This window comes from Cibotium barometz, chromosome 57, assembly GCF_041138505.1.
Source record: "Cibotium barometz isolate CiBa-2024 chromosome 57, ASM4113850v1, whole genome shotgun sequence".
In the NCBI taxonomy this organism is placed as follows: Eukaryota; Viridiplantae; Streptophyta; class Polypodiopsida; order Cyatheales; family Cibotiaceae; genus Cibotium; species Cibotium barometz.
This window is the reverse complement of record NC_141102.1, coordinates 39,660,738-39,675,809: the sequence shown is the minus strand read 5'-3', so window position 1 is coordinate 39,675,809 and position 15,072 is coordinate 39,660,738. Positions and strand designations below refer to the sequence as shown.

General features: G+C 39.4%; 1 pseudogene; it reads right to left on the bottom strand.

Annotated features, from left to right (window-relative positions):
- Window positions 1-2,748: 2,748 nt before the first annotated feature.
- On the bottom strand, window positions 2,749-3,712 carry LOC147606737 (uncharacterized; annotated as a pseudogene).
- Between the last annotated feature and the right edge of the window lie 11,360 nt (window positions 3,713-15,072).

Genomic DNA, 15,072 nt, shown 5'->3' with positions numbered 1-15,072 from the left:
CCAACTTGCCTATGGGCAAGTAACTATGCTCATGATAAAGATGAAGAACCTAAGACCCTAAGGACTCAGGTAAAAGCAAAGAACATCAAGGAAGCCTCATGACCATGCCTCTTAAAAGAGGTATGTGCTTCAATAACATGACATAGGTAGGTGGCATATTCCTAAAATATTCCCTAGGATACCTAGGTTCATTATTAGTGGGCATTGGACAGTTGATATGTGGGCAATGACCGCATTATTAGTGGGCATTGGATAGTTGATATGTGGGCAGTGACCGCGTATCGTCCGCATTGTATACGCATCTACCACACCACCTTCAGCACTATATATGGACACACTTATCACAAGCTAAGGTATCCAATGCTTGTGAGTATCCACACCCTCCACACTTAGTACTTCCGCTATCCAGAGTATGTCTATATCGCTACCTAAGCTTTACTTAAGAGTGCACGGGTGGACAGCACCATCACATTATACCTATTTCAAAATTTTTAAATTCTCTATCTATTGCACTTTGTTTTGCTACATATCTTTCCGTTGTGCTATATTCACGTAAATGGCAATCTATGGATACCCAAGGGATTTACTAAAGTTGTATCCATCACTAAGAGGAGAAATAAGAGACCAAACCATCCAAAGAAGTGGTGGGTTAAGGAGGAACTATTGTAGGCACATGGTTATTACGAAGGGACAACACAGTATTATGGCTTCCTAAGGCCTTTGCTCATCCCTCTCATTCCATCTAAAAGACAAGAGACAAGATGATAGCTAGCTTGAAAAATAAGTATTATGTGGTTGGGGGTTTTTTTGGCGAACATTTTCGAGTGAGCGCTTTTTGGGAATCGGGCGAGCAGATTCCAAAAAGATGCCCCCCTTCCCTAAGACAAAGAGGGCCGAAGTAAGTTGGAGAGAGCAAAATGATATAATTATTTGACATATCCTACAATTGAGGTTATTGGTTTGAACTGAGAATAAAACCAAGTTTTTTCACGTACATCTCTTATTTCCCCTCTTAGTGATGGATACAACTTTAGTAAATCCCTTGGGTATCCATAGAAGTGGTGGGTTAAGGAGGAACTGTTGTAGGCACATAGTTATTACGAAGGGACAACACAGTATTATGGCTTCCTAAGGCCTTTGCTCATCCCTCTCATGCCATCTAAAAGACAAGAGATAAGATGATAGCTAGCTTGAAAAATAAGTATTATGTGGCTGGGGGGGTTTTTTTGGCGAACATTTTCGAGTGAGCACTTTTTGGGAATCGGGCGAGCGGATTTCAAAAAGATGCCCCCCTTCCCCAAGACAGAGAAGGCCGAAGTAAGTTGGAGAGAGCAAGATGATATAATTATTTGACACATCCTACAATTGAGGTTATTGGTTTGAACTGAGAATAAAACCAAGTTTTTTCACGTACATCTTCCAATTACAGAAATTCCAAGTCCCCCTCGATGAAGAAAAAGGGGCGAAGCAAGATAGAGAGAGCAACATGACATAATTACTTCGGCAGGAGTGAACACATAAACACGTCAATATCACATCCTCTACATTGGGGTTATTGGTTTAAATTGAAAATAAAACCAAGTTCATTCACGTACACCTTCCAAATACAGAAATGCAAAAACCAACATCTTTACTACTATGGGCCTCCCTTGTTCTCCGGGGTGTAGGCACAAAGTAAGCGAATGGTGTTCGTACCCTTCCGTACTTCCTCTAGCAAAACATGCTCAGATGATTCATCAATAAAACCATGGACTCGCCAAATTGCAATTAAGCCCACCACTTTGTCCTTAACTTGAGAAATAGCATCATCGTTTCCAGGAAGTGGAAAGAACGTGAGACCTTTCCATGCTTGTGCACCATCTATGGTCTTCTGCTTGATCTCCACATTGGTGGCCTTCCTTTGGATACGCGCAACAACAACTTCAATGCTAACATTTGATGAGGACATCACAAACAAAAAGAAGGAGGGTTTAGGTTGTTTTACTCTACTAACAAGGCTTGGTGGCAATGGTGTATAACAAATTGCTTTGGAGCTTGCCTCTATATTTATAGTAGTGGGAGAGGTTCAACACTCAAAATTAAAACTTTATTTGTTTTTTTAATGTTATTAATAAAGGTTTCTTTCCTCAAATTTCGGCACCACAATAAAAAATGCATATTTTAAACTTGTTTGGGAAAGAGCGAGAAGGAGATAGACATTGCGCAATAGAACCCTCTACAACAATGAGGTGACATCCACAACAGTTATCCCAAAATATCAAAGGTCAACAGATTATCCTTGCATTCAAATGTCTAAATTAGGGTATGTTCTCCTACAAGACAAGGCATTGCAAAGCTCAAGGTCAGATAGGATAGGTTGGTGGATAACATATTCTCTCTCTAGCTTAAGCCTAGCACACATGAATAAATAAAATACAAGTGCTTACATGTAAGGCATGGCTTCTTCTTGGCATCTCTACCTGCAAAATCTGGACATGTACAAGACGGTTCGTCTTTCACATGCACATCATATTTTCCTAATCTTGAAAACTTTATACCTGTGCTCCACTCTCTGCACTTCTTCCACCATATCTTTCATTTTCAAAGCGGCCTTTATTTTCTTAGATGCTTTCTCTAATATCGACATGCGGTACTTGACTCTTATGCCATTTCGCATGCTTGACCCACCAGCCTCTATGTTAGTAGTGGACCCATATGGTAGATCTTTTGAAGTGGTAGTTGTAAAGAACCTTGAAGCCCACTGCTACGCTATGGGGTGGACACAACACCTTCTGCATTCTTGCTCTCCACTTGGTATCCACCTTCCCACAATGAATATACCTCCTCATTTGTGAGGTTCGCTACTATAGTAACTGGCCATATCTTGGGTGGTGGACTGGGCTTTGGGTCTATGTTGTTGTCCACAATATAGCAATGAAGCACGTGGTCAGGGCAGAACCACATCCATTGTCTAATCAGACAATTAGGGTGCTTGTGGCGATAGCCTTCAAAGGAAGGTGCAAGCACACCCTTAACAGATGCGACTATGTGTTGCCTACAACTCTTACCCCCACTAGGCGTTCCACTGCATGTGACCTTGCTGCCAATGCATGTCCTTCGGATTGCCCACATTGCTTCATTCACCTTGCGCTCAATGACATTGCCCTCTGTGACTTCTGCAGTTCTTTTTGGAGTTCTTCTTGTATCATGTTCTTTGAAATTGATCTTCCATGGCCTCCCAGAATACTTGCGATCTCTTACATGTGTGTTGTACTCTGGTCGATGTGTGGCCTCATCATCAATATCAATTACCACCCTTGATGGTCTCTTGTGACGTGCACTTTCTTTGTCACTAGTGAGAGGGGTAGGCGCCCTGTACATGGGTGTTCCTTCAGTTGCTTGATTAACTGTTCGGACCACTTGGGCAAGGCTTGTAGAGCACCGTTCTTTTAGTTTCTCCAAGCTTGGGTCTCTCCCTATGTGCTTGCCTTGAGTGTAAGAGACTGCCTTTGTGCTTTGCAAAATTGCATTCGCCATATCGATAGTACATGCATCGTAAAGAGAAATCTTGCATCTATATCCTTCCCTTGCTAGCCAACTTCCATGCTTGCTTTCTGCTAAGTTTGCTCTTGGGGTATTTGGACCATCATTACTTCTCTCTATTGTTGTCATGATTGACTGAACCCCAATGTGCTATGCGCACTTCCCACCACCAGCTCAACCAAGAGTCCATTGTTGACAAATTCCTGTCCACCATCACATGACCACTACGCCACCACTGACGTATCAATCAAGCCTCCACTGATGTAGCTTCACTGCTGCTGGTAGGAGCCATGCGCCACTTCTTACACATTGCTTTGTGCTCTCCTTGAGACGTAACACACACATACTTTGTTGTGTGGGCAACCATGCTTTGCTTCCAATGAAATAGGCAAGACCTCTCCCTATTTGTCTCAAGACATTGCTTTTTCCACCATTGAACACATGTCGAACTGCATTCCACTTTGCTTGAGCCTTGTCTGCCATGAAACCATAGAAATCTTCCCTCTCACAACCATGGTTGGCCATCACTTCATTAATGCATTCCCAAAATAGACATTGGGCCTCCATATCCTCCTCTTTCATTTCACATGTCACAATAGTGAGAAGATCCTGTATGCTGCGTGAAAATGATAGTCATTTAACAGGTTGTACAATTAGCTTGCTCTAACCACCTAAATACTCTACATTGGTAATTTGCTACCTTGGATCATATACATGACAAGCCATGGTCACCCAATCTGATGTTCGTCGTCGGGTGTGGTCGAATTGTATCCATGCATGTCGCAGGTCACCAGAGCCAGTCCGTCGCATTCGATTCACCAAATCCAACCATGAAGCGGGTCCAATGGTGGACATCTTGAAAACATAGCACTTCTCACATGAGGACCCTTGACCTGGGAGCCTGCTTCCATGGAAGAAGTCGTAAGTGCACTCTCGCTTCAGCTTTTAGAAGTGCATCCAAGCCAAAACTCTCCTTTGAAGGCCCTTGCCAGGCTGTAGTGACTGACCTCTGAAACCTAAAAAATAAATTGTTCAAATATTACAATGCATCTTATCTAGATTTTAATAACTATTTAACACAAACCAAATTTCTCAACCAAATTAGCCTACCAGCTGTCTTCCACCGATGGTCCCATCTCCTCTACAATGTTGATGAACTCTTGTTCCCCAATGAAATGTGAGGAACCACCTTCTTGCACTAGTGCTGACATAACAATTTCTTTTGCCACACACATTTGAACCTTCCTTGCCCCAGCATTACAATCCACCACTAGCACCCTGGACACCATTTTCCTAGTCCTATCAGTTAGTGCCTTTGATGTGCCTGCACGTTCATTATGTTGATGGGTATTGATGTGTATCATTAATCTGTTCACCGTCTCGTTGAAGGAGGGCATCACATAATAGATGTAGCAATTGCATGTAGCAATGCACATCGCTGGAACTAAGCAGTACTGGCAAAGGAGCTTCCTAGACGCATTACTGCACTCCTCTCCAGTGAGATTGGTGCCTTTAGCATGCTTCCAGTAAAATGTGATGTATTTGACACCCTGTGATTCTTTAAGCGCGGGCAAAGTTATTAACACACTTCAAACTACCTAGATAATGGCTTCACCGACATACTCCAGGGAAGGCAATATTAGAGGTTTGCGACTTTGACCACCAGTGGGGATCATACTTATACTCCATGTAGTCCATTCCTGGGCGTGTTCCCATGGTCAGTGGGAACTCAAATGCAATATCACCATTGTATTTTCCACGACCTTAATAACGTCTTTGACATTTAGCAAAATCTTTGTTAATGTGTTTTCCTTCTTCATGCTGAAAAGGTCTTCTAAAATGCTCTTACCTGGTCCTCTTGCAACACTGGATGAGCCTAATGCATCGGTATCCTTGTTATCTTGAAAGGGATTACATAAATCTATCACATTCTTCAGAGTTGGAAGACCTCTAGGTGGGCTGTCTAAGATGGCTATTGTGGCTGATAGAGAGTCCTCAAGTATGTAGAACTCCTCCCCCTCATGATTAGAGGTTGCCTCGAGAGGGATGTATAACTCTTGGGTCCCAATACTTACTATGGCTTGCAATCCACAAAATGAGTGGGGAGCTACTTGCTCATGTAAAAACTTTGCACTCACCCACAACCCATCCATTGTTGAAACTCAATTCTTTCTTAGATGTCACGGGAACCTTTAATCTTCTTGAAGAAATAATTAAATACTCACAAAATACATCAAAAAATTAAAACAAACACTTGAATTAAATTAAAATTAATTAACATAGCATAACACAAAAGCAAAGGAAAGAAAATAACATCACCATCAAGACAAGATTAGGTGCAATCTCCCTCCCCCCCAATGCCATGTAGCTCCACTTCCACAACATGAGTATGTAGAGATTTTTTATTTCATAAAAATAGCCCAAGGAGCTAAGAATAGGTGAGCATACAAATTGGGCTTCCTTTTCCCACTTTTGGCTTATTTCTTTACACATTTTTAACCATATGAAGTCTCCTAAGGTTTATACATATAAAAACCTTTGCCCAAATAAAATTGCTAGTAGGCCTTGTTACATAAAACGAATATGTGCATATTTACACCTCTACATTAATCTTATGCCCATTTGCATATTCCATTAAACTGAATCCTGTACAAATTAAAATAAACATATTTTTGTAAGATTGTTAATTCATAAAAAATATGAATAAATATATACCTATAACAGTTCTCCCGTTTGAGGAAGCAATTGTCCTCAATTGCGTAAGAAAAAATACCAAGAGAATAAGATTGTTGATATTATAACCTGCAAGGTAAACTCAAAGGTCCGAACATGGCTCAGAGGCACAAAGGCATGGCTCAGAGGTTCTCATGGACATGGAATATCAATCAAGAAAACTCGTGCGACACCAAAATTGGTGATCGTCACACTGATTATCAAATCAAGATAACATGTACAAAAAGTTTAATACAAAAAATGATCATCATCTTAACACAACCTCTCAATCAACCAGCTATACGACACCTCAATCGGTACCCTCGTATAGTGCGACACCTCAATTGGTATAGTCGCACTTCTCATTGCTCTACTCAGACGGTATCCACGTCGTCCAGAGATATAAACAACCATAAATAATTAAATAACAACCATACACATGTTTGCCAAGCGTAAGTACCTAGGAAATCACCCCTCCATACGAACCAACTGAAACAACAGTGAAGGTAGCCACACACATGTTTGCCAGGCGTAAGTACCCAGGGAATCACCCCTCCATATACGAACCAACTGAAACAAACAGTAAGGGCACAAAAGCATGCTATATACGGGCGTCCCCGATACACGGTAGCATAAACGCATGAGAGGATGGCTTTATCATTGGTGTGGAAGACTAGATCTACACTAAATGCATATGTAGTGAACCAATCAAATGAATGTATGTAAGAAGAGTCTATGTGTCCCATACCACATAGGCACGTTGTACATACACACATAGGATGGTAGAAAGATAGAAGACATAAATGCGTCTGTAGTAAGTATATGAAACCAATCTGATGTCCCATGCCACCAGATTAATTTCATACATTACTTCCTTCAGAATAAAAGTTTGAGGCGGAGTGGCCAGTTGTCTCCCTCTGAAACTTAAATTCCGATGTAATTTTTATCTATCTAAAAATTTCTCTTATTTTATTGAACTTGAACTAATCTTAATGTAAGGTTTATTAATTAAATTATTAGATTGAAAAGAGATTATAGAAAAACTTATGAAAAAGTTGTATAAAAGAAGGTGAATATGTATACAGGTGTCATTGAAATTATCTATCAAAAGAATTTTGACACTCAAGGATACATGAGATTATAAACCAAAGTAGATGAAATTAATTAAGGAAACAAGTCTGGATGATGAAAGGTTAATTTACTTTTGAAGTTGACATAAACTTAAATAATAAACATGAAACTCAAGTGTAGAGAGTCGTACCTTTATATATATATATTCAACTGAAATGATACTTTACATTGAGAAAAATGTGAAAGAATGCGAACGGATTATAATTCCATACATAACTACGGATTATGACTTTATAAGAAATAAAATCTTGAAGTTTTATCAATGAATATTTAAGCATCATCACTATTGTAAGAATATGGATGAGAAACTTACTTGGAAGGTGTTTGAGTCACCGTCTGAAAGATAAAACTACGGATTATGACTTTATAAGAAATAATATCTTAAAGTTTTATCAATGAATATTTAAGCATCATCACTATTGTAAGAATATGGATGAGAAACTTACTTGGAAGGTGTCTGAGTCACCGTCTGAAAGATAAAACTTATTTAGAAATATTTGAAGAATTATTTACTAAGCTATGAAGGATAGGAACTTACTTACAAGTGTCAAACAACCTTGCTACAAAATACATCATGAAAAGGTCACAAATATTGCAAGTATATGTGATATTTTAACTATGGAAAAATAGGGGAACATACTTGGGAGTGCTGGAACATACTTGGGAGTGCTGGAATCATCATGAAAAAGAAATATTATTGCTCATGCCAAATGGTACCAAACAATTTAAAAGAAGTTCTAGGATTCATATATCTTTAATTAGTTATTATCAATTTTAAACACATAATGCAATTAATGAGTGGGTTGAATACGTACTCATATGATGTTGGGGAAGCACATCTACATGGTAAAGTGTTAGATAAACAAGTGTAAATATGTCTGATGCAGCTAATATTCACGGATAAGAAATTTTACCTCAAGGTATGATGAGTCGAGGATAAACAATAAAAGTGGTGTTCAAATATCACAACAATAATTTAAATATGATAATTCTTGAAGTTTTCTCACATTATTGTAGATATCCTAAAAATATTGGAAAATATAAGAAGATAAGCATTTCTCTAGCAGCATCACTGATAATTGTAGGCTCATAAAAGGTGCCACCCAAACTGTGTTGCTTTCCATGAATGCATCCCCAATACGAGGAGCATCTCCCATCACAATATTCAACACACCTTGCTTGAAGTGCAAGATCAGCAGCAGCTGCTAGCGCTGTGAGAGGTGTGAGCTCAGATGGCTTCACAACAGTAGTGCACCCAGCAGCAAGTGCTGCAGCAACTTTGCGTGTTAACTTGCTTCGCTTGGATCCAATCAGCTCACGCCAGCTTAAAAATGCTTAAGATGCTGAATCAATGGCAGCTTTGATTTTAACCCCACCCAATTTCCTCATCAGATTGTTGAGCTCCCCATCTGTCTGTGCAGATGGCACTACTTCTAAAGCATGCCATTGTTAATCAAAATAACTGGAAGAGAGATTAACAGCACAATTAGTAGGATCTGGCCGGCTCTTCTTTGTTTTGATTTCTCAGCGGCTCTACCAGATCGTTTTTAGTTTAAATATAGGAGTTTTTATGCAGCTCTTCTCTGGATTGGCAGCATCAGTTGGAAGTTGGTGGAGGAGGAAATTAGAGATATATATATATATATATATATTCAAGCTTGCCCACAAGCTTGGGTAGAAGAAATTTGTGCCTAGCGCTGAATTGAAGAAGAGAAAATAAAATTCCAAAAGTAATTTTTGAAAAACAAATCTTTTAAACAATTCTCATCTATCCATGATGGATTTCATGTAGTTGCAGTAGTTTAACAATCTGGCTATGGCTCTCCATGCTCCTCTCCTTGCTCTTTCAATCCATATACGGACAGATTATGAAGAGAATTAGTGTTCAGGAAGGTGGTTTTGTGGTTTTGGGAAACCCACTAATGGTTTTCCACCTAGTTTTACCCTTTGGGAAATAGATTGATGGAGATTGGTTATCCAATGGTTAAAATCAAGCCTTTTTTCAACCATGCATAAACATAAATCTATAAACGTGTTCTTCTTCAATTTAAATTAAAAAAAAAAACCAAAATCACCTCTGTTTTTTGTCTCTTTCACCTCTTTGTCCACAAGCTTTTGATCGCCTTCAAGAAGATTAAATCAAACCAAAGCTCTGATACCATTGTCACGGAACCCTTTAATCTTCTTGAAGAAATAATTAAATACTCACAAAATACATCAAAAAACTTAAAACAAACACTTGAATTAAATTGAAATTAATTAACATAGCATAACACAAAAGCAAAGGAAAGAAAATAATATCACCATATCATGACAAGATTGGGTGCAATCCCCCCCCATGCCGTGTAGCTCCACTTCCACGACATGAGTATTTAGAGAATTTTTATTTTATAAAAATAGCCCAAGGAGCTAAGAATAGGTGAGCATACAAATTGGGCTTCCTTTTCCCACTTTTGGAGTATTTCTTTATACATTTTTAACCATATGAAGTCTCTTAAGGTTTATACATATAAAAACCTTTGCCCAAATAAAATTGCTAGTGGGCCTTGTTACATAAAATGACTATGTGCACATTTACACCTATACATTAATCTTATGCCCACTTGCATATTCCATTAAACCTGTTATAAGTATATATTTATTCATATTTTTGATGAATTAATAATCTTACAAAAATATGAATAAATATATACCTGTAACATTAGAAGATGGGAATGTGATTGTGCAACTCATTGTAAAGAGGAGCAAAAATGAAGTACACAAGAACAAAAAAGAATGGTACAATAGGTAGGGAGTACACAAGTATTGAATGGTGATTAACACCCTTAAAAAAGTTAGCCATTTTTAATAAGACCTTATAATTTAATTATATTTTTTATTATTTAAAAATTTAATTAAATTCAAAAAAAAATCTACAAAATAAATATATATTTTTTTCCCGAAATTAGCATTCAGTCATCTCTCTCCCTCATCTCTCTCCTATTTCTCTCCGTACTCTCCTTCATCATGGTTTACAACATGAACATCAAAAAACATAACCATCTAAAAAACTCGACAAATACATTAAAGAAGTTGGCACTATGAAGTAGTGTCAACATTATTACTACATCAAAGAAGTTGGCATTATGAAGTAGTGCCAACATTATTTCTACATCAAAGAAGTTGCATTATGAAATAATGCCAACATTATTACAAACCTCAATACTTAATAGGAAACACACTCATAAGTTTCTACGAAATGCAACCATTGATTGGGCCATATTCCTAATTAATTACTTGTTCTCATCGTTAATGACTCTATATGTCCTCTAATAAGCAATTGCACTTGATACTCTGAGCTCAAACATATCTTTTGTTGCCAGGTCATTCTCATTTCCTTTGATTATTTGCTTTAATTCTAATAATAAACTCCTCGAAATCTCTCTCACAAGTCAGGATTGATTGAGTCATTCTTCTTGTACATCTCATCAAGTGCCATATATCCTTGCAAGATGATTTACTCATGGTAAGCCCCTCTAACGATGGTGTGGTCATGACGTGTAAGAAAACACAGAAGTGGGCACTTGGGAGGAGCCGAGGAGGCGCTTGAGGAAGGCGTGGGACGAGGAGGCGTTTGGGGAGGGGCCGCTTGAAGAGGGAGGGTTTGATAGAGGTTTAGGGTGGGGGGCACTAAAGGAGGGCACGAGAGGAGATGGAGTGGGTGCTTGAGGAGGGCGGAGGGGGCCGAGAGGAGGGCACGAGAGGCGCTTGAGGAGGGCAAAGAGAAGGTGGAGGGGGCTCTTCAGGAGGGCAGTGAGGAGGTGGAGGGGGCTCTTCAGGAGGGCATGAGAGGAGGTGGAGGGGGCGTAAGAGGAGGGTGCAAGAGGAGGTGGAGGGGGCGCGAGAGGCTCGAAATAGCCATACGTGGCGTGGACACACCACGCATGGCTACCACATATGACTGCCATGTGTAATGCCTGCGCTCGGGCATTACATGTGGCTGAGCCATGTGGACTAAACATTGCGAAGGACTTTGTTCTTGTGCATCCCGCGATATCTCTATGTCATGTCGTCAGAAGATGGCCAAGAAGAGGTGAGTGCAAGATTCTTTGGTTTTAGTGAAAGTCAAACTCAATGATTTCCCTCCCTCTAACGTACTTACTAGTGTGTGCAAGGTCGTCTCTTCTTTGGTCATCGCTATCTTCATGCACCCCAGTGAGAGTACGTCCACTCGTCCAAAGTATGACAGGAAGGGAGGAGAGGTAGCTGTAGATTGCAGAGGTTTTGAGGTTGGCAATGATATCTTCTTGGAGCTAAAAGTATAGGAGGAAACCTCAGACGGGGATCCCATTTGATATATTGTTGAGCGTAGCAAGCCTTTCTCAAGGTAATCATGTGGACAATTCAAGTAGTGAAATCCTTATATAATCAATGTCTTAGACATTGTCGTCCATTTGTACATATGGTAATTGTGGGCTTCTACTATGGCAAGTGGTTCGGGATGTTCACTGATCGTGGGGATGCAGTCCTAGATTGCTTTGCTGGTATTAGGTCCATGGGTAGAGCATACAGGACATTGCAAACAACGACATTGCATCAGTGTGGAGAGCGACGAGGTGTGCCTTAGTTCATGTCTGCGACCACTTGCCATTGTGCACGATGATTTGGGTAACCACTTTTCCAGGGGTGAGGTCAGTGAGATTGTTTAACGAGAATAGTAGATGGATGTGGGGGCACCATATCCTCTAGTCCTCCCAGTACCCATGATCCCAACACATTCTAGTGCTTCTTCATGGCCACCTGGTTTTCCAATGGAGCCACCCCAATATTGACATGTCTTGCCACATACATCCCCCCCACAGCTTCATTTGTAGTTTAGATGGTGCAGGCTTCGGCGGGACCTTAACTACAAAGGCTTTGGCAAAGTCCTTTGCCATTCTTACTGCTTCGACCCCATTGAGACAGGTTTGGCATTCTTCACTAAGGTGTCCAATGGCTCGTTCATTTCTCGAATGAATCTGGCCAGTTGCTCTTCATCCAATTACGCGGAATATTTAAGGAGAAGGGCAAAAGCCTGATGGTACTCTTCAATTGTCCGGCTATCCTGCTTCAATTCCAAGAACTCATTCATTTTAGTTTCAAGGAAGCCCGGAGGACAAAACCTCTTTCTGAGGTAAGCTTTAAGATCGGTCTAGGTCTGGGTATTCCGGTCGAGACGGTTAGTCTCGCAGTGGTTCCTCCAAGCGACCCTGGCCGTTTCCACAATCTTTAACCTGGCGAGAGCCATCTTGCGTCTCTCATTGTAGCCAGTTACGTCAAAGTATTCTTCCATTGCCTTAATCCACTTTTCCACTACTTCACCTAACCTGGTCCCTTCACCCTTGAAGGGACCAGGTTGGGATCTGTGCAGGGCTTTTCAAACATCCGGAATAAACTCTTCGTCTCATCGGTTAGAGGATCTGGTTGCCTTGCACGGGCCGCGCGCCTTATGACTCTGACAAAACGAGATTCTCGTCAACTTAACTTTGACAACAGATTTATGATTATTAATTTTTATGATTTATTCTTTAAACAGATAATTATTTCATCATACTTCATGAAACAAGACTTACTCTGATAATTTTATTAACCATTCACAATCATGAAAACAATTTGGAAAATTTTTTTTATAACACCGTTTATTATCAAAAGTTTTCGATATATACATAGAGCATCACGGCTCCCAAAATCATTGCCTCAATCGTATACGCTTAAAGAAGCAAAATTGCGAAGGAGACATGCCATGGTACACATGACTCATTACAAAAAGAGGTGCAGTAATTCTACTTCTAGGGATAAAGCGGCTAAGAAGCCTAAAAATTTGGCATGAAATTCTGAAGTTCTTGGGTGAATGATCAAAGAGTTGCACATGCTGAACAAGCCCTAGCCTTATCAGAATCATGGCTAAGGAAATATTTTGCCTGAGCCTCTGACGCTGACTGGTACTAACATTAATATATCGTCCTCCACAAAACCACGTATACCGACGTCACTCAAGAGGATCAGGAAAGTAAAGACTCTCAAAATGACGTGCGAGTCTCACTCTGCTTACTCGGGTTGTAGCAGAGTTGATGAGATGCTCAAATGCAAAGGCTATCATATCCTGACTCTGGGAGAGTTCACGAATGCCAGATAGATTCGGGGTATCCATCTATAAATTTCCAATTCAATTTATGAGTTTTCAATTTTTGAAGTTCATTCAACATAATATTAACAAGTGAAAACATTATTTCCTAGATTTACTTTAAAAATTTAAACAATTTTTGTTACTGTTACTTAAATTTACAATAGGGCTCTGATACCAACTGTGGTTAGCCACCGCCCAACCACTGGAACTGGTAGAACCAGACAAGTACTCACCCACCCACCATAATTGAATGCCTTTCTTAACTTTTGCTTTAGAATACAGCCTTACGCACACACTCCTCTTTAAACTTTAACTTTTAAAACAATCCATTAACAAACAATTATTGATTACAGATGTCATAACTCAAAATTTCCATTCAATCCTTGTTTCTCACAAAACAGTATCACTCTGGACTCTCCATTGAGACCAGTAGGGGTCAGCAACGAGATCCAGTAATAGATTACAATAATTTTCTCGTCATCAGACATATATATATCTTCCACGACATACACATGGGTGTCCTAAGCACCGCGAGCCCGTGCATCACCTGGTTAGAACTCTCCAGGATCCTCGTTAGGTGTCCTGGCACTTCACTCAGGGACCGCTTCGTCGGCCCTCGCCATCGTACTGGAAGCACACCATCTTTCACCATACCCAGGCTGGTCAAGACCTAGGCAAGTTTTTGCTGCGTGAGCCGTTCTTTGAACACTTGCAAACTGAACTTTCCTTAGAAAAACACATATACCAAATGCTCCCTCTAGCATTCTGGCGTAAGACAGTCCTTTATAAGAAAAGAGGGTTTCTATGCAAGTTTTCAGTTTTGATTTTCTTTTGAATACAATGAGTATATCTTAATTCCGTATCCCAAGACTTCTAGATCACAGGTCATGATTTCCAAGCAGAATTCCTCAAATTCTGTAATCTTGATCCTCAGATCAAAATCAAAGGTCTCAATTTAATTTCAGATTCGGTGGGTGATTTGATTGAATTATCCTGAACTGGTCACATCGTCTTTTCTTGAAACTGAGGAAGGGGATTAAGTCATGGTCACAGTCTGATTCAGGGTTCGAGTCTGGAAAGGTTCTCCATGAACTATCTTTCTCGAAAGGTAATATTTCAATTACTACTTTACTGAATTTCATTCATTGAGTATTTTGCTTAACTGAATTCAAAACTAAACACGTATTCCTATGAGGAATAAATTAAACATTTATCTAAAATTCTGACTTCGATAGATCTTCTGAATGTTCTCATTACCATCCTAGAGAATATGAAATAGTAGAATTTTTCTTCATAGAGTATTTACTTATTCATTTACCAATATTCATGGGATTTAAACAATGATTAAAGAGAACTCTCATTTTAAAAAAAAAATTTATGTATGCATCTATTTATGCATAAAATCCAACTTCTATGGAAATAACACTTTTATATAAAAGAAAATCCTTTTATGTATCTATTTATGCATAAAAATCCTTTTATGTATCTATTTATGCATAAAAATCCATTTTGATGAAAGTAACACTTTTATAATAAAAAAAATTCTTTTATGCATCTATTTA